This window comes from Trichoplusia ni, chromosome 4, assembly GCF_003590095.1.
Source record: "Trichoplusia ni isolate ovarian cell line Hi5 chromosome 4, tn1, whole genome shotgun sequence".
NCBI lineage: Eukaryota > Metazoa > Arthropoda > Insecta > Lepidoptera > Noctuidae > Trichoplusia > Trichoplusia ni.
In genome coordinates, this window is record NC_039481.1 from 6,217,436 (window position 1) to 6,237,984 (window position 20,549).

The window sequence follows — 20,549 nt, forward strand, 5'->3', positions numbered from 1 at the left end:
ATCTCATAATCAACGGAATTACAACTTCGAAAACGTAATATCATCATTACTGTTACATTTTCAACCGGTTTCCAATATCTCACCTCATTGGCATTCCTCAAGCCGGTACCTACCTAGAGATAGAATAGATAATAATTTGAATTCGGGACTCCGATAACTAGACAGATAAAGTACCTAAAGTAACTCGCGCTGTTCAATTGCTACAGTTTGTGTAATACTTGGTCGAGAGAATCAAGTTTGATGCCAGAACTGTATTCATAGACTTCCAATCAGCTATGTCTTGCAGAACAAGCGCAAAGACAAGATATTCGGCTATGTGCCGATGGCTAACGAACCTAAGATACAATCAAATCTAAGTGATAACAATATCACAACCACAGATCGTGGTTTCGTAGGTATAGAGACACTTGAAGACAATTGAGAAGTTTATGCTGAACTTTAATGTTTTAATAGCTGTCAGAAATATCGTACATCTCATCGATCCTGTATCCTTAAAATGAAGTGATAATCTTGATTCTGCAAATGTCGAAGGATTATTATCTAAGAGATTATATAGCAAAATAACAGAATACAACATGAAACAAAACAAACCATTTCCAGCGTATTATGTACACGCATTAAAATCTGGACATCCCTATCTAGAGAAATCAGGTAAAGGTCCAACTATAACATTCGCAGCAGAAAATAACGCCAAGTCATCGTACAAACGACAACAGCCATGCTTAATAGGAGGGGTCAAGAAGTGTCACCTGTGGGAGCGGCTTGTATGTGTGCGTGTGACGTAACGAATATACCCACACATCGTGACATGACACACAGGACAGAATGTATTTATTATTTGTCACTTTGGGAGGAGACTTTTTATTTTATTATGTGCCATAAGTAAACTAAATTTAACTTTTTTTCTTGCGGCTTGCGGCCCGTGAATTTTCATACGGAAAACGAGTAAGTAGCTTATGATATTTTTTGAGTTGAAGCTACCTCTATACCAAATTGTTTAAACAGATAAACAATCAAAAGAGAAAGCGTTACAGTCGCATTTAACTAATCGTTCTAATACATATATAGATATACTTTACGACGAACTTTAAAAAAAACAAATCATAAAAGAAATGAAAATTTAAAAAACAGTTCATTGTAAAAGTCGAAGTAATTACCACCAACAATTGTGGAGCGAAAAAGAAAACTATAAAGTATTCATTCATTGAACTCATATGCCGTGACACACACACAGAGACAGTGTTTGCTACTGTTGTGTATGTGTGTACTAACGTGACCACACGGGCAAAGAACCCGATTGTCCTTGCTTTTCCTATGGGAGTCTTTAAACAGCCAATCACTTTAAGATGTGGGGCTAATGGCACTTACTTGAATGAGCACGTGACCTGCGACCTAGTAATCTCACGGAAAAAGTAAAATACGTGTAAAAAAAATACAGAATTAATAGATTCAGGAGAAAACCTGCTATAAGTGATAAAATCTTGAATATAAAAGGGTTTCATCAAACATTCATTATTTTGCTCTTTCGGCCTTAAAAATCTTTAAAGGATTGATCGAAAAGAAGTTACTAACAATAACAATATACATTCCGAATCAAATAACTGCCGTAACTCGTAACGCTTAAAGAAAAAGCGAAACAAGCTCAAACATCAATCTATTTTATATCCATACATTTCCTTAGATATTGAACGCAATCTAGGGAGTTGTTTCGGAGAAAGAGCTAAGCGATTTTATTCCCGACTCCCACCGGATCGGATCTACGAATCCGTCATCGTATCACTCAAGCATATTTATAAGCTCCTTAACTGGCTCGATATGCAGAATACATATTTGATGGTACGAATTTCGCAGAACTGAGATCGAATAGTAGGTATTGAATTATTTTTATTGTGATTGCATTTGTAGTGCAAGTGAAATGAGATGTGTTTGGACAACTGATTGAAGTAATTAGCAGTAAATAAGTAAGATCGAACACGAAGTTATGATAGCTTGGTTATAAAACGCTACGCCGTAGCTTTTACGTAGCACTAAAACGTTCACCGTAGCGCGGGAGAGGTTTATGTTTCGTAGACGCGTGTAGCCAAAAACGTAACTATGCAACTCCAGAAACAATTGGCAACGTTACTAAGAAGTCCTTTGTTCCATTTGATATAAATCTGACACCAGTCTTGCAGAAAGTAAGCGTCTTTCGACATGATTGTTAAGAAGCTCCATAATGATGGAGAAACTGTCTCATCGCCGAAACGTTCTAACAATAGTAGTACCCTCAAGGTACAAAGTCCTTTGTGGCAAGTCCCGTCTTGTCCGAGGCATATTCTCGCCGTAATAAAAGTTGATGGGCGTTTCTACATCAAAATATTCTCTGAAGCATTTAAGGAAACTCTTTACGGGAAATGATTGTCTCATTTCACAATGACTGCTTCAAATAAATATTAACGACTGAACATTGAGATATAAAATGGACGGCCCCGCTGGCTGAATGAAATTTTATAGACTAGTCGGTGGAGGATTGGTTCACTATAAATACATTCAATGTCTTGAGTTTTACTTCTCGCTCACAAAGTAAGTTAATAAACCGTTCCCATTATTCAAGGTATTGTGGGGAAATTGTTGATTCAAGAAAATGTATGATTGGTAAGACTGACGGAATGTTAAACGATGAAACAAAATATGCTTTATATTTGTACGTTAAAGTTGAGGGATAATTTCGTACTACTTTACTTTGTTCAGTATAATAAACTTCATATCAAAATATAAATATTATTCTGTACAAAAGTTTACATATTTATTTCATACGCGCAACAAAATGGAAATGTTAATTTTCTGCTTTCGCCGCGGGATAAAGAGCATTTTTGTGTTTATGAGCGATTGCCTAACCGACTATTATTACTATATAAGTGGTTACCATACAGGAATAAACATTAATACAATATTTTATACATAAAGTGGGGATAAAAGTATCGATGAATTCGGGGAAAGGAGGTTGCTTGGGATTAATTTAAGTAACTTATTTGGTTATTGTAGTTTTTAAAGTTTAAAAGCGTTGAGCTTCGCTAAACCAATTCCAAACGCCAATTCTAGATCTACCTACCACTGCAGAATAGTAAGACAGCAGTACAACAATGTTTCGTACGTTTTGGTATTGTTTTGCAATTGCGCGTTAGATATAAAGATAAGCTAAGGGATATTTTAATTGGATTTATAGTTTTAGACTGTATGCTTTTTCTCACCATTTTTTTACCATATTTCATTACTGCTCTGTTCTTTTTAACTATAGTGTGATGCTTTATTCTATAGCCTCGCAATCAATGGGCAATCTAACAATATATTTTTTCGAATTGGACTTAGATGCTCTAGCGTTCAAACAAACAGTCAAACTCTTCTACTTTATAATATTAGTATTGATTATAACACACAAAATTCTAGTTTTACTTTTCTATACACAACCAAGCGTATCAATACCAGCGGTCAACCACAGAGATCTGATCACTATTGTATGTACTTGATAAGGGTATTTAGAGTAACAATAGGCGCTAAGTTTATGGTATAACTATCTCTCATTATCTTATAAGTTCTGTTATCCAGTCGCTGTGGTATTGTGGGATACTCGGACAAAGATTCGTGACACAATTATTTCATTGTACACGCTATTTAAGTGCTTTACGTATAGATATAAAAATCTATGTATATGTTTAATACATGTATACAAGATTTTTTGTCTGATGCTTTAAAGGGATTTCAAGTATTCAAATTCAAATTATTGGAATTCGAAGGCGTAGCAGAAATTATAGTAGATTACTGCTGGTGTCTAAGGACTTAAATAGGCTGGTCTAGAGGGAGGTAAAACTGGGACACCAAATAGGTTACATACAAAAAAAAACTAAAAAAGAGTACCAGAAGAAACTACGTATTATAGTACGAAGATAATTCCACCTTTATTAAATAACTACACAACATTTTAAGTAAGTTAACGTGGACAAAGTGTTACATAGAAGTTCTGAACATCGGCAAGTACCGGTGGACCTCGGGAGGTCCCTTGCGCCACCTACGGGCAGAAATAGGGCGAGCTATTCTTAGCGCAGCTCGGGCCGGCTACTACATCAATATTTATTGTTATTTTTAGTCTCCACCACATCTAGTCCAACTCGGTGACCATCTGATGTTCCCACAGCGACATCTATTTATAAAGATTGTAAAATCATCTGTTATTTATTATTCGACTAATGTTTGCCTCAAGTTAAGTAGCGCTGTAGAAAATAGGAGTTCATTTGATTGATGTTTACTTTTAACAAATTACTTTCATAATTATATTGAATTTATGAATATAATTATATGTTTTTAGCGGCAGATAGCGGTTCCGCCTACGTGCGATGTCATGATAATGTTTTATACCGTTTTTTTTCTTCCCGTTAAGTTAATTAAACAAACTTACATTTCAATTTATAATATAATATAAACATTGACGCTTGGCATTCAAATCATATTCAGTAAAAAGTATTCTAGCCTGCTCTAGCATTAGATACTCGATAAAGTTGCCTCTAAAAGGTACGCCCCAATATCAAAGTAAACTGTGCTTTCAAAGATGGGAGTCCAGCTAGTACGTAAAACATGCAAATTGTCGTATGTCAAGTCAACCAGGTAACAAGGTGATAGAACGTTTACAAATTTCTCACAGAACTGATTTCACAATGGCCGCTTGCTAGGAGTAATTACGTCATATCGGGGAACAGTCTTGTTACCTAACTACGTCCAGAGGACCTAACGACGCACACCTCTTAATCAACAACAGTTCCCAAACGGATTTTGTCTAATTTTCACTATTAAAATAATTTATATTGCTTTCATTATTAAACCTACTTCAAAAAAACATAAATTTATAAACACAAAGTTAACTTACAAGTTATAGGTGGATATCGCATAAAAGCAATTTTTTTAGTCTCTTCTGCCATATATAGCTCAGTGTAATATTATTTATTCTCAGAAAGTAAGTTCCTTTATGTACGTAGGTACATTTTACCAATATTTAAAAAAAAGCAACAGAATCATCTAGATTTAGCAAAAGAAAGCCTATAAAGAATTGCCTCAAGCCCTGATACACGTACACCGAGTAACTACTTTATAGTAACAAGACCGATCACTGTTTGCAGTCTGGCCGACTTCTCACATCCATTTTGAAAGCAAACATGACTCTCATATTGGTAGTATTTTGATTACGCATACTCATATGAATGTATCATGATACTGGAACGTTGCTCGGCAAAAACGCTACGTACGTATCTCATTAGTAGGTGATAATGAGTATTTTGATTATAAGTTTTATCGTTTCGTACACAAGGGGTTAAAATAGAACCCTATTACCGAGGCTAACATGTTTATCCATCTGTTTGTTAAAAGAATATAGTATCAGTCAATAGACCGTTACAGCTCGACATTTGAAATTTTCTAAGCTTGTACATTACCGGTAAGAGAAAAATACGCAAGTGCGACTTGCCTTACCAGTTTTTATTTAAACGTATAAACGTAATAGAAAAATATTGAACCGAATTTTGTTTGAGTACAAACAAAATCAAACTGCGTCATTTATAATTGTCACTACGTCACACAAATCCATGTCGTATCTGTCTATCGGATTTGGAACAGAAACCCTTCGATGCTCGACGGTGTAGCCGATGTAGGTAACATTACGACCGCGCAGCCCATGTTCCCCGTGTAATAAATTAGACTTTGAAAATGATCCAAACTGTTTCCCGATGACCGATAATGTTGTCTGCATGCACAACATCAAAGGCTACATCGCCACGGCCATAGTGATCGGTCCAATTAATTGAGTTGTAATAAACTGGCGCTGCCCGCGGGCGCAAGCGCATTGCTCGTTTTATTTACCCTTTTTTGTACTTTCCGGTATCCTTCTCTCGTTAAAATGAAGTTTTTCTTTTAACAATGACTCAATTTTCTATAAAGCTTTGACGGCGATGCTTTGTCATTTTAGTGGAAGTATTACCTGTTTCTATCCTGTTGTGAAGTTATAAATGTTCAGCTTTTTGCTACAGGATATCGGTAATCCAACAATATTGTTATTTAAGCTCTATAGTTACTTGATACGATGTTTGCATTCTGCCTAATTTATTGGCGCTTTACGTACCTACTACGCCCAGTGCCAAAACCCGATTTACATATCGGCTACGCCAAATTAAGATACTTAGCCAAAACACACAATCTATTCGTACAACACAGAGGTTTACTTAATCTGTGGAACTGCCACACACTTATTTAAAATGCGATCCTAACAAAAAATATTTAATCTCTATAATAAAAAGCTAATGCGGGCTGACCATTATAAGAATCACCTTTTTTCTACTCCATTTAAGCCCCTCTGCGTGGTGTCGTACTAAATGAAGCTTATATAACGCAGACCTTGGACCATTTACCTTTGTGTTAATATTGTATGCTCGCTACCTAAGGGACGACGTCAGAGCGATCAAAACTCTCGGCGAAGCTGCGAGCGAGTCACACAGATTCAATGGGACCCTTAGCATTTGTTTATCAAAGGCTGGAGATGAAACTAGTACACACGCTTTCGAGTGTTATCGATGCAGTAACACGGCGACGTGCCTCTAGTTGACTGAACTCGTTAGAGAGGATCACAGCCGCTATACTCGTAGCAAGAGTTTATCTGTATACGCAACTAGAACTACTATTGAGTGTCGTAACAAAGTTGACGCAACATGCTTCGTGCTGATGGTCCCTAAAGAGAAAACTTCCTACCTATAAACTGCGTTAAACGACATCTCAAACATAAATCCGACGTTTACGGACAAGATACATTTATACTGCCTACTTCCGTACTTCAAGAGCTCGAAGTTTAAAGAATTGTGAAAAGTTACGTGGATTTATGAATCGTTAAGAAGATAAACATAAAACTCAAAATAGTCACTTATTCAGAATGAATTTCATGAACATAGTATCAGTGTATCTATCGCTCATAATAGCTGTTCATTCAATAAATGCGCCATTAACCATCGAGTTATTGCATAAACGTATTGAATGCGCGCATATATAATTGAATGCGTTCGGGAATTAGTGATACACCTAATTATTGGTAACTGCGATTGTATACACGAGACATATGTATTGAACATGTGTCGCTGCCATGCTCCGCAGACAAACAGCTCAGTGTATGGGTGGGAGCTTGACTGACGGCTTAGTTCCAATCGCTAAGACCTAACTAATAGTTGCCAAACGCCAAACGCTGACTGTTCCTTGCCAAGTTACTGTCCTAATACGCTGTATGCTTAATGTGACACCATACTCACATACAGCTACGTTTATAAAGCTATGTTACAAGTAGGTGAAGCTATAAAAAGGTCAAAGTGCTGTATACGAAAGAGGTAGATACTTTATTAAAAAGTTTTCGAATCGCTTGAAAAGACTGGTGGAACAGCTTTAAAACTCGATGTAGGAAAAATGTTCCGTGTGACATCACTAATCAAGCGACAAAGGTAGACGCGTAGAAAGGCTCTCGCTCCACATTTACACCTGTTACTCACTCCATATTTCACGATAATACCTTCACCTTTGACTGAAAATATTCCTAAAAGATTTCACATCAATTCAGATTTTTTGCTTCAATGCAAAGTCGATGGAATCTGAAATATTTTCGGATCAATAAAAGGAAAAAGTAAGCGTTTTCCGTGCTGATTATGTTATAAGATTGATTTTTATTTAAGTTGTTTGAAACTATAGTAAAAGACTATGTAGAAAAAACCACACAAATAATAGACTATGCTTAATACGATACAAAAATATATGTAGAATGATAATATGTACAAATATCAAATAAAACAGACAAAATTCGTAAGCGAAATCATCAAATATAGTTGAATGATATTTATAAGACGGCTGAGCAGTAGTTAATCGAGTGTCACGCGTCGCGGCGAGCGCTTGACATTCGACGTATATTCCGCGCGACGTGACAGCCCCGCCACCTATCGTCGTTTCAGGGCATTACACACGTTAGATTTTTATTATACACGTGGGGGTTTCACAATATATCTCTTTATACGGAGGAGCGACAATCCATACTAATATAAGTCTCTTTGTTTTTTGATGGAATTCAAACATATACTTCTTCATCCAAATAGACATCGTACCTACTACCTGTATAATAATTACTACCTCAATATCGTCTCCTTCGACAATTGTTTGCAAAAATATTCTAAAAATAAACTTTTAAATGTACGTGAAAGCAGTTGCTTTTATTATGCAGTGTTGGAGAGATAAAGTTCCTGTTTAAAGCCTCTGCGATTGTTCGATCAATCATATCTTTTGTCATCTCGTGGAATTCTTTTTGGGTCCATTTATCTTACGCAGTGTTGGCTTTATACTAACACCGAGCGCTTGGAAAGTTATAAAATATAACAGAATTATTTAGATGAGTTTACTTTGCTATTCTACTAAGCGTGAAGCTAAAAAAATATAGGAAAAGTCTTCACAAATCTTAGAAGTGCACCATATTTACCGTTTAATAAAGCAAGAATTCGGTATAAATTAAAATGCTGAAAGAAAATTTATTCGTCAAACATTTTCTTCCGAAGTCGAAGTTTATTTTCGCAGGCCGGAAACCAAAAAGAAGATAAGGAAAACTTTTTGTTGTAAAAAGTGTTACCGAACGAAGTGACGCGGCCGCTAGTGTTACATAAAATTCAGTTAATCGCGTGCGAGTCCGGGCGAATGGTCTCGCCCGGGCGTCACATCCCATCCGGATATTGAGGGAGCGCGGGCGTCATGAAACTTTTACGTCCCTTATCCGCACACCTATTATACCGACGTCATATTTCATCGAACACGGCTCGCACCGGCTAGACAGCAGCAAGCGTTTTTATTAAAATCGTAACGGACGTTTCCGTCACCTCGTAAACCACACGTGGCTGAAGGTACCGATACAAGGAATATATTGTGTGTTCGAATCGCTGTGTGTTTATTATACCACTGAACTCGAGTATCCTTGTACCTGAGGGATTTATGTCAATACTGGGAATATGTACGTTACCAATTTTGTTATATTTCTTCTACTATTCCTTATTGGTTTCAAAATTATTCTGAGTAAACCAAAAATCCCCTTAAAATAGTATAGTTTTGTTTATTTGTTTAGTAGTATAGTTTTGTGTATTACCCTAATATTTAAGTTTGGGATACATCCCCATATTAACATAAAAATATATATGCGAAATCAATTAATGAATAAAAAACCATCGCTAACCAAATCCAACAAACTGAAGCCATACAAACGTCGTGTGAAGTTTTAAGATTGCTTGAACAGATAACTTGTGACAAATTGCTCCGGTAGCGGCAGGCAGCACTAGATAAAACATTTATTTCCCTTAGGTGGCAGCTGCACGCCGAGATAACGAGCATTTACATCCATATGTCTACATCGACACTATAACAGCTTTTAAATAAGATTTCCTTTTCTAATGCGCGCGTTTCTCATTAAGTATACTCCATTAGCACCGTACCAAAGAGGTTCATATGACAATGAGAGTAAACATTGTATAATATTGTTCCAGTTACTAACTTAAACAATTGTTATTTGTTTATAATTATTTCGAGTTATAACACTATTCCGAGAATCATTCATCATTTTTGACATGCCTTGATATTCCTGTGGATTTGATTATATTATATTATAGCATATTTATTGCATGTAACATTTTTAATTATTATTTTGATGTTTAGCAGTACGTTTGTAATTTTTGGTGACATAACTATACTTTGTACAACAGTTTTTATAAAGAACAAAACATTTGTTTTAAATTCTTTATTTTCCTCATTATACCTCATATTCATCATTTTGACTAGGTTGGGTAGGTACTAATTTTACTATTTCTTATGCCGCATATTATGTTATTTCTTAACAAAATATACGGCTTAAAATTAAAAACTAAAACCTACTTTTGGATATTAGTAGGCAAAGTTATTTGCTTCAGGATATTTCTCGTAATATCCTGAAATTCGACACTACAGATACATAACATTACAGATAAATAACAGTACATAATGTTCTTGTTAGCAACACAATAATACGTATTTCCCCAAGATCCTAATATCAGTGCGCGTTAATTGCTAGTTATGATATAATAATATGTTATTATGACAACCATGTCCACTGCTCTGGAAACATCGGAGCACCTATTAATTACCTAGACCCGTGTATTGATACTGAAGACGTTTTCCAGGAATAGCTAATTGGTTCGACTTATCTATTAATGTTAAACCTATTTCTAATGTCGTAATCATTTTAACAGCTATTGCAATGCAGAATAACTTTAATGGCATCCAATTAAAATAATGAGAAAAGCCATGTTTTTGTTAGATATTAACTTCTTGTCCAAAAACTATAGACGAACACGACAAGAAATGAGGTTAGCTTTAAATTTGACTAGAACGAAACTTATCGATTGTATAACACGCGTTAATTCTTTCTTCATTGTGTAATAATTAGATCGAGAATCAACCCTAAAACACTTTCCAATAGTCAACGTTTACGTCAAATCAGTCCAATCAATATACCATCAACATGCAACGCGATTAAAGTGATATCCGACGCAAAATTGTAGTTAGTATTAATAATAATATAATAGTCCGTCATTGCAGCTGCGTGGGGGTGGGGATGGGGGTGGGGCGCGGACACGTGTGACACGGGCGGACAGCGAGTGACACCGCGGTTTCACGACGTGTCCACACATGATCAATCACGGACAACGACGCATTAGGGAACAATTTATCCCTATTTAGTTTATTGTAGTGATAACCACTTAAGTGATTGACAATCTGTAGTTGTTTTGTTAAGCGTGTTGTTGATTTGAGGACAGAGATCTTTTACAAACTTACCTTATAACATAACAAGCCGACCAATACGGATTTAATAAAAAAAAACCGGCAGACTTTCTCAAAAATTGGCATCTCTATCGACTATGGAGCTAGTTCTAGCCAGTTCATTTTAATTTGACAGGTGTTTAATTATTAGAAAAAAAAACACTTTGCACGCGGAAAGCCTTTGGGAAATCTTCTGGCGTTCGTTCTATCTACATAAAACATATTACATTCACCCTCGCGCCGCTTATCGTTCCACATCTAAAAGCTTCGAGCCTTTAATTTTCCTTGCAAATTGAAGAGCTGATTATAATCGAGATTGTCTAGGCCATTAAGAGGATCGGGAACTAATTGTTATTATCATATGTAGATATAATTAGATTATATGCAATGACGGTTTCAGAATTAATTGTTAGTTAAACAGTAATGAAGAAGGTAATTCAATGAACAAAAGCAAGAATAGTTTTAAAAAGAGTGTCGTTTTTGAAATTACTCGTAAATTGTTGAAAAGAGATATTTTAAGGACACAAGCATTTTTTTTTTGCAATCAACTCTGCGAAATGACGCGTCTATGTTTTTCTTTGGCTCTATCACTGCTACAATTATTAAACGCACATTAACACCAACTTAAGATCTATTTATACACACGTCTGTCTTTTGTTTCACAAAACAGCGCAGTGTCTCTGTATACATTACAGCGTAGCTTACATGCAAGAGAGACAAGTGACAGATAACGAGTGCACATTGAGACATTGAACGTTTTGTCACGTCGGCCCTCGTCGGCTATCCGTAGCATTATGCTGATTGAGGCGCTACACCTCACACATACGGCGTGTTGCAAACGTGCCGCGAGCTGCACTAACATGATATTGTAATATGAGAGCTCGAGACGGGACTGAGCTCAAGAAAAAATAAGGTTTTATATCAAAAAGTTAGTGTTTATACACTACTTGGGATAATTCCCATTGAAAGCGTCTTATTATCGAAGATACTTACCCAATTTGAGCCAAGCTGACTTGAATCTGATTATGAGAGTATAATCGGCTGTATAAGGACCGGAAAATTTATTAACAAAACCAAGAAATGCTAATAGTATTCTGGACCTAAGTTATGAAGAATGAAAAAAGAAAGAAAATGTATAAAGGAGTTTACTCAAAAGCAGGATTGTTATTTTCTAATAAAAAAATTAAACACCCAAATGACATTATCCGTCGAGCTCTTGTTGCCGTCGGCGTACCTGCTGTATTAGAACCTAATGGTTTGGTACGCGATGATGGCAAGAGACCGGACGGAATGTCTTTGTTCCCTTGGAACATGGGTAGGCCTTTAGTGTGGGACGCCACTTGTGTCGACACTCTTGCGACATCTCACCTTCCCGGTTCTTCGAGCTGCGCTGGCTCTGCTGCCGCGGCTGCTGAAAACCTCAAACGGCGCAAATATGGTAATCTAGTTGGTAGTTACTTCTTTGAGCCGTTTGGGGTTGAAACTTTTGGGCCGTGGGGGCCGAGTGCCAAAACGCTTTTTAAAGACCTAGCAAAGCGTCTCGTTGACACTTCTCGTGACCCAAAGGCTGGCTTTTACCTCGCTCAGAGGATTAGCATTGCCATTCAACGTGGCAATGCTGCCAGCCTTTTGGGCACACTCCCAGCCGGCAGCGACGCCGATGAATTTTTTGATGCTTTAATTTAATTTAATATTTTTTTGTTTTTTAACTTGTAAATATTTAACTCTGTAAAGTTGTAAATAAACGATTATAAAGAGCGAAAAACACCCAAATAAATGGTCAGAAGCGTGATGAAAGCTTTGACTCTACATTATAAAACTGTCGTTTGTAACGAACCTACCTAATTTGAAAAACAAAAAGAACTTTCATGTTTTTTTAATTAAGAAGCAAAAGCAGGAATTTTAATAAAATATTCATATCTAATCTACAAACGAACAAACCCTTACAGGCCAACTAATGCTACAACGTATGATCTCACAAAGGTTCCATAAAAACTTTCTGAAGATATTTTTATTTTTTCAAAGTCTCTAATCTGTCCTCCTTTAATCTCAACGTTTTTGAATTATTTATTTCACTGAGCATATCGCAAAAAACTTAACAGAATAAATAAAAATCAAAACTTTTTAAAACAACTTCTCAACTTGCTTTCTTTCTCTTCGAACAAAGCATCATCATCATCGTCAAATTTAAGTGTTGTACATTTGTTGGTATAGCGTTTTCCATCTTTTCCCTTCTATTATATTAGTATTAATGGCGAATAAGGCTACCTATTCATAACCTCTTAATCGTCGAGAATGCACGACACCAACTTTTTACTCTTAAAATATCTGTATACGATATTAAAACAAGCCTTACTAAGTTTTTCAAAGTTAAAGCAGTATATTCAAAGTATTCTGATTACTTCAGCAAAGTATGTGAAATTAAACATTGTATGTCAAAGTATAATGTGCCGTGATACAGTTTACTGCAGGGAGAAACCACTTTCACCTGATATTAAATTCTGTAGGTAATATTCGTAATCGTGTGGTCTAAGCTCGGCTCTCTTCACGATGTTAGAACTATGTATACGTAATAAGCTGTAATTACATTGTGAAGTTGTGTTATTTAAATTGAATGCAGAAATAAATTACAGCATATTATCAAACAAGAAGAAAATACACACAGTTCGCAAATTAAGTGTAATTATAAAAAAATATGATGAAATAAATTCCATTGCTTCATTGTATTTTTTTCTACGTATGAGTTACAGTGTCTTTATATCTGAGCTTGAAAGTAACGAAACATTTTTTGATGATTCCAACGACATTATACTCGGAAACGGTGTATTTTGCTAGGTGTTGAGAGTATCTCTAGAGGCTGATTGTGTAGTGAATAAAATAAAAACAACAAAAGGAGAACCCGTCACCGCTCGGCATTAATTTCATAAAGTCGCCGCTCGGGAACCATAAATTAAAACCGATTTCCAACGATGTATATTGTTTGGGTAGCTCGTTTGACGTCACACGCGACTGACGGCAATAATTACCAGTGATTTCGAAAACTATCAACGGTAATGATAAGTTTTAACATGTCATTATCGGGCACGTTCACCCGCCCGCCGTGCCATGCATTCATATATATTTTATAGTAGCTTGACATGTTGTGACGTAGCATTACGTTGTATTTTGTCATGTTTTTACCGCATCTCGGTAATATTGACCTGCAAACGCTTCGGGCTAGAAAGAGCACTTTGTTATAAAATGGACAATGTTGCCGAAAATATCCCAATTTGTTGTGTATATTCTGTTTTCTGGCGGATGTTTTATTTTGTTTCTAATACAGAGTATTATCCAAGGTGCTTGAACACGAGGACATGGAACAAACATTAATCGCATGTGAGAACCGAACTCTTGAACTTTGGCGCAGAAAGCCAATAGTTTAGTGGGTTTTCAAGTTTAAAGTTTGTTCTAAAACTTCTCTTTGAACACTCTTGTTATGAAGGCTACCTTCAAAGCAAGCGTGCTCTAATGTAATAATAATTAAGCGGGAAATACACATAGGTGTAACGCTAGATTACACGTGCAAAATAGTAAACTTACAGTAAGTATGTTGGAAGGTACGTAAAAATGAGGGTCGTGCGCTTAAACTCTCTTCAATCGTGTGGGATTCATCATGAGAGTAAGAGAAAAGAGAGTGCACTATTAATATGAGTTGGTGTATTGAGACACAAGTCGCCTTGGCTGAAAATCGGTCAGGGCATTCCTTATTAAATAGGTGTGAAGTTATGTATTTTTCCCATAACAAGATATTTCGACATTTAATATCACTGATTTGTAAATCTAAATCTGGAGGTATTAATGCTACTTTGGCTAACTCAGCCAATATACAAGAGGTGCTAATCTGAAATCGCCAGTCCGCGAGCAATGAGCAAACATGGTGATCAATGCTCAAAGTGAGAAGAAAGTAAGTCTCAAAGTTACTACATGGTAAGAGGCCTGTGCCAAATTGTAGATGGTTTTATAATATACAAACTAGTATTGAAACTTTAAGAACAAAATAAATATAAAACCCAATCATATATATCACAAGCAGCACAGATACCTCAACCCACATCCAATTATAAAAAGCTTTATAACGTAAAGCCACGAATAAACTCTGCGTCACAAATAAAGTACCTTCAAATATCTAAATCAAATACAAAATCGGGGATATTGAATAAATATAAAAAGCTGAGTCGAACCCGAAACACCAAGGAGGTAAGTATTTACTCAAATTCCAATTCTGTTTATCTTAACGCACGAGTATGCTTGAAATTTTGTATCGAGTGATCGTACTTAATTTTTTTTGGCTTCAATGACTTTTAATTAATTTCTGCCTCGTTACACTACATCTACAATTTTTAAAACTGATCAAATCCAAAAATGTGAACAAAATAGCATCTATAAAGTGTACTACGTAGAATACATTCTAAATTTGAAAAAACTAAGAAACAAAAAAATAAGAAACTTTCCTTTTTAATAGAAACAATAAACAAAAAGTACACAATTCATATCAAATAGGTGTACGAGCAAAACAGTACGAATTTCTATCTCTCAATTTATAAATCTAGCCATTAGATCGTAAAATGTGTATTTTGGTACAATAATAACCAGTAACTAAGCCGAATATCTAATGACAATTAATAGCTAAGTGAAACATTAATATTCCTGTCCGTTTCCCTGAGGATGGAGCCCACATTTGTCGTTAAGTCACATACCTGGCTAATTTAAATCAATACAGGTGCGTAATGTAGATAAGCGCTATTAGGAGAGATTAACGTGTAGATTTAGAACTCTTACACGGCGCCTGTGTATGTAAAGGAAAAATCTTCTTCAAAGTATCACAAAAGGGTATATTTTTTAATTTGGTCCTCCTAAAAGGAGTTGATATCAGCTAATTCTATGCTTAAATTTTTATATGAACGCCCATGTTCCTATGGTTCCGTTCTCTAAGGGTAAACATTTAACCATAAGTTCTTCGCTCTGTGTGTCGTTAGGCTGTATAGCATGAACTGTGATGGCTAGATAGTTTTCGCTATAACAACCAATGATAAAAATACAAACCTAAAATAAGAAATTGGGTACGGTCAAAAGTTTTATAGACGGCCAAATATATTATTCGATTCTTTTTTACATTATTTGAATGAAACCCTGAGTGATACGAACCCAACTTGCAATTAACAGCTTTTATAGTGAACTAGCTGTTGCCCGCGACTTCGTCCCCGCGGGTAGAAATATAAGTTATGATTTATACCTGCCCTGTTGTTTTGACATTTTCCATTATTGTATCTTCGCGCCTATTAGTCGCAGCGTGATGGTTTATAGCCTAAAGCCTTCCTCGATGAATGGTCTATTCAACACAAAAAGAACTTTTCAATTTGGACCAGTAGTTCCTGAGTTTAGCGCGTTCAAACAAACAAACTCTTCAGCTTTATATATTAGTATAGAAGTATAGATATAGATATTGTGTTGATAACATTACTTCAAGAATTAAAAAATAATTATATCTCCTATACCAAACAGTCACCAGCTTATCAAATTGGTAAAGACTGTTTTTGCTTTGTTCCTTAGAAACTATAAATAAAAAATCTTCTTATAAAAAGTGGTATACTTCCAGTCATTCAAAATAAGATAAAGGTCTACTGAAACTGGTTGCATAACACGTAGCTGGTCTATTTATCTATAGCTCTACATCTCATTCCGCTTTAGTTATGAACAACAGAAGAACTTGATGAATTCCTTTGAGAAACTTGTATTCGTGGGTGGGATAAACGGAAGCCCTTTTAAAAACTTTAATATGGAGAACAAACAAGTTTTAGCTTTTTACTACTTAGACGGTAAATTAACGTTCAGTACAACAAATAATATAGTACTGGGGATCTGCTTCCTGCACCGTCTTCTTGACTTAGAAAACAATTAAACCATTTCGACCTGAACTCAAACTCAAGTACCAGAGAGCTTGTTTCCTGTTTAAGACTACAGGCTAAAGATCTTCGTAAATGAAAGCACAAGTCTGTGGTCGCAGCAACGAGTTTCTATGGCCGATCCGTTATGAGTTTGTATGGCGGCAGTCGCTTGGCGGTTATAACCGTCGAGTAGTTTGTGGCCTATAAGTGTATAAAAATGTGAAGAAAAACTTACAAAAAGTATCACCAATCGAATTTCAAACTTAACGCTATAGGCTCTAAGTACAATTCCGTCTAATTGATAAGTGTTTAGTGGTGAACCACTTGATAGTCTAAGCACCCGCTATATTAACTCCTTCAATTTTAATAGCGCTCATAAAAGTATAATTATGTCAAATTAATTACTGCCGTATTAACACAACTTAAAAGGCCTTAGTTAAACGCGTTAATCATTAGTACTTAGTACGGCGCGTATGAATATCTGTGTTAATTACTTAATCTTTTGCGCGATATATACGAGTATGTGTGAGTATGTATGAGCCGTTTCGAGTTCTCATTTGGTGTAATGTTCCACATGAATAATTCCAGGTTATCTATTATAATGCGGCTCAGAACACGCCCTCTCTAACCGATAACGTATTTAGAATAATTTACAGTGCCTGGATTTGGTTTAGATCGAGATTTTCAATCTGGGTCTAATTCGATTGAATTTCTAAACGTACTGCATTGCCTACTCCTTATTGAATAATATGTAAAATAATATTCATTTCTATACCTCGTCTTTTATTTTAAGGTTTCTCAAGAGCTATCGATGCTTTTTACATTTAGTATTAAATATAATGTGTTTTTAACCACTCACAATTGTTCAAAGTTTGTGGTTAAATGAGAAAAGATTAAAAGCGTTTGTTTATGTTTCTCTGAACATGATTACTTCGAATATTTGTTATCTAAATGAAAACCAAAGACTAATGTTAAAACTTATAAGCCCAAAACCGCGAAATGGGAGTTGAGATTCCGCCGTATATATTAATCAACGTCAACTTGTTATATGGAATACTATTGGCCTCGAAACTAGTAATGTAAGTAAGAAATGTAAATATACAGAGAGCAGAGAAAAGAAATTAGGGTGATACGACAGAATAACGCTTTTCAGATGAGTTACACGGATTCTGTGAAAATAAATTAATCAGGCGGTAGGGCAACCCACGTAACGTGGATTTACGAGTAACCTCCAACCCTCTGGCACCAACACACCCCTCCCCCCACCGCCTCCCTTGCCGCGTCGCGCGTCGTTCGGCGTCGGCGTCGCTCGCTCCTCGCACTACACAACTCATCAATTTCCTCAGGACATACGACTTGGAATCCTGTTAATTAAACTATGCCGCCAAATTAAAACGGCTATACCGAGGGAGACGCGCGGCTTACCAGTGTTTAGTGAAAGCGTGTGAGTGATTATACTGCGTACGGGCCCTATGAAATACCTTAAAATTATTTTTATTTGGTAATGATAATCTACACACCTTTTGATGCGATCTTCAAATTTATTTAATTGGCTTTGAAGGAAAAAAACATGAATATAAACCTCAAAAAGGTTTACAAACTGACCAAACAATATTACAGTACAAGCGTGTTAACAAGACATCATTGAAATGATCAGCAATCTTGGAAAACCCTAAACCTTTATAAAATACGAATATTTCTAGGTATACAGGGGATATTGCAATGTTAATTTTCCTGCAGCGCCTTCAGTGATGTGTATTCACGCAGTCATTTTCCTCCACCGAGACCATTAAGCCACGAGCTATGATGCGTGACACTCGAGCTATCACCATTATCTCTATATCGAAGACAGTTCCAATTCCCCATGTATGCAGAACACTTTGATCCCACGATTAACACTTAACTGACGAGGAAATCAATTTCCGCACATCTAAATAAGTCTGTGACGGTAAGAGTTCAGAGCGATGTTGTTTTATTATTAAGCGAGAATGTATACGGAACTGTACCACTTACTAGTATTCTTTTTTATGCTGTGTTCATCAATATCGTTAACGACAGGTTTTGACAAAGTTACGGCTTTTCTATTAGTTATTCTCAAAAACCATTTACTCAAAACAACAGTTGCTTAAAACCAACAAGGTAACATCGTTAGACCTCGTTAGGCACAACTAAGAATATTTTAAGGATGTATAAAACTACGTCACAAGGCTGCGTGCTGTTTACCTTCTAGCACCAGATTGTATATCAAATCAACGAGAGGAAGGGAAGACTAGGTATTCACTATCGATTCATATGGATTAGTAACTGAAGATAAGTTACTTATAATCTATTTAGTATATACTGACCTATGAGGCTGTGCCGGCTGGCGCCGAGGCTGGGCGCGGGCGGCGAGCCGGCCGCTCGCAGCGCGCCCAGCGCGCCGCCGCCGCCGCCGCCGCCCAGCGCGCCGCCCTCCAGCGCGCCTGCAACATACACCTACATAAACATCCTACATCATACATCAAATCGATCTTTAGTCTGAACATTCACATAAAATGACATTCGATAATATTTGAGTGAAAGGAATGAGCATAGCGAGTACTAGTTATTATTCTGATACCCCAGAATAGTTGTTAAAAAGACTTCTTCAAACTTCGGCGTAAAAAGTGAAACAAGTTAATTGCTATCTTATCCAGGTATCCTTATAAAACTTTAACTGTTGAAACTCCGAATCAAAATGAAAACACAGACTATCTTAATGCCACAAACAGATTAAATTATACCAAAGTGTTAAAGAAGTGAATATTAAATCTGATATCAAAAGCCTTCAACACTTGACGGAGGTCCGTTATCAGCCAGTTACTTAACATTTGAGTTTTAAACTTTTTCTATTAGCCTACTTACATTTTTTTAGGTCTTACCGAAGAACAAATAAATGTATTCAGTAGTTTGGCCGCCGCCGTCGACAGCTAAACCTCCCTCCCCCCCAGACACTCATAAAAAATAATGTGACTTTATTAAAGTGTCATTTTTCATTTCATTCATTAGAAATCTTGGCAACTTGTTTTAAAGCTGGCGTTAATTTTTGTTTTGTATTTTGTTTTAAATTTAGGTTTGGTTCTTAGTACTTAACGTATACAACTCTTTGCTAACTCTCTTTTCATTTTATTACATTAAAACCACCCAAGTATCTAAACTATTATCAGCTGACACTAGAAACTTAACAAACCGAATCTTTTACCATATCATAACAAGCAATAAACCTTCGCCGCTCATAAAATTTGAAAAATAATTCAAGCAATTAGAAATGAATATCTCAAAACCGCGCCTACAAACACCTTTACTAGACTTCACCACACAAGCACAACCATACAACAGCTTCTGGTCCTCAACAAAATTTTTATCGACTTTTATCCTTAAATGTGGATAAAAATAGAAGTGGATATTGATAGGGGCTTTCTTTTCCAATAAGGCAGGCATGATAAGAGTACGACGGTGGTCGAGGAGTGCGCTCCAGGGACCCATACGCGGAGACGTATGACTTTATGTCTCTTAATATGGCGCGTCGCTGCGCCGCGATGACGTCACGGCTATGTAAGCGAGTGAGAAGATTCGGCTGGAAAAATGTAACGTTGTGTTTTTAATGTAGTGTCGATTGAATTGCAACACGAGATTTTACATTGTCCACTGACATGCTTTTCATTCACTGGTTCAATTTTCATATTTTTTTGATATTTTGATCTGCCCTCCTAATTTTGTTTTTGTAATGCA

At 36.2% G+C, this 20,549-nt stretch overlaps 1 protein-coding gene across 1 annotated transcript in view; it reads right to left on the reverse strand.

Moving 5' to 3' along the window:
- Positions 1 to 19,166, reverse strand: part of LOC113492705 (cyclic nucleotide-gated cation channel alpha-3) — a 73,362-nt gene extending 54,196 nt beyond the window's left edge. Inside the window, exon 1 of the mRNA XM_026870308.1 lies at positions 19,145 to 19,166. The gene's annotated coding sequence lies outside the window, so the exon portion shown is untranslated. The remainder of the gene's footprint in view (positions 1 to 19,144) is intronic.
- Between the last annotated feature and the right edge of the window lie 1,383 nt (positions 19,167 to 20,549).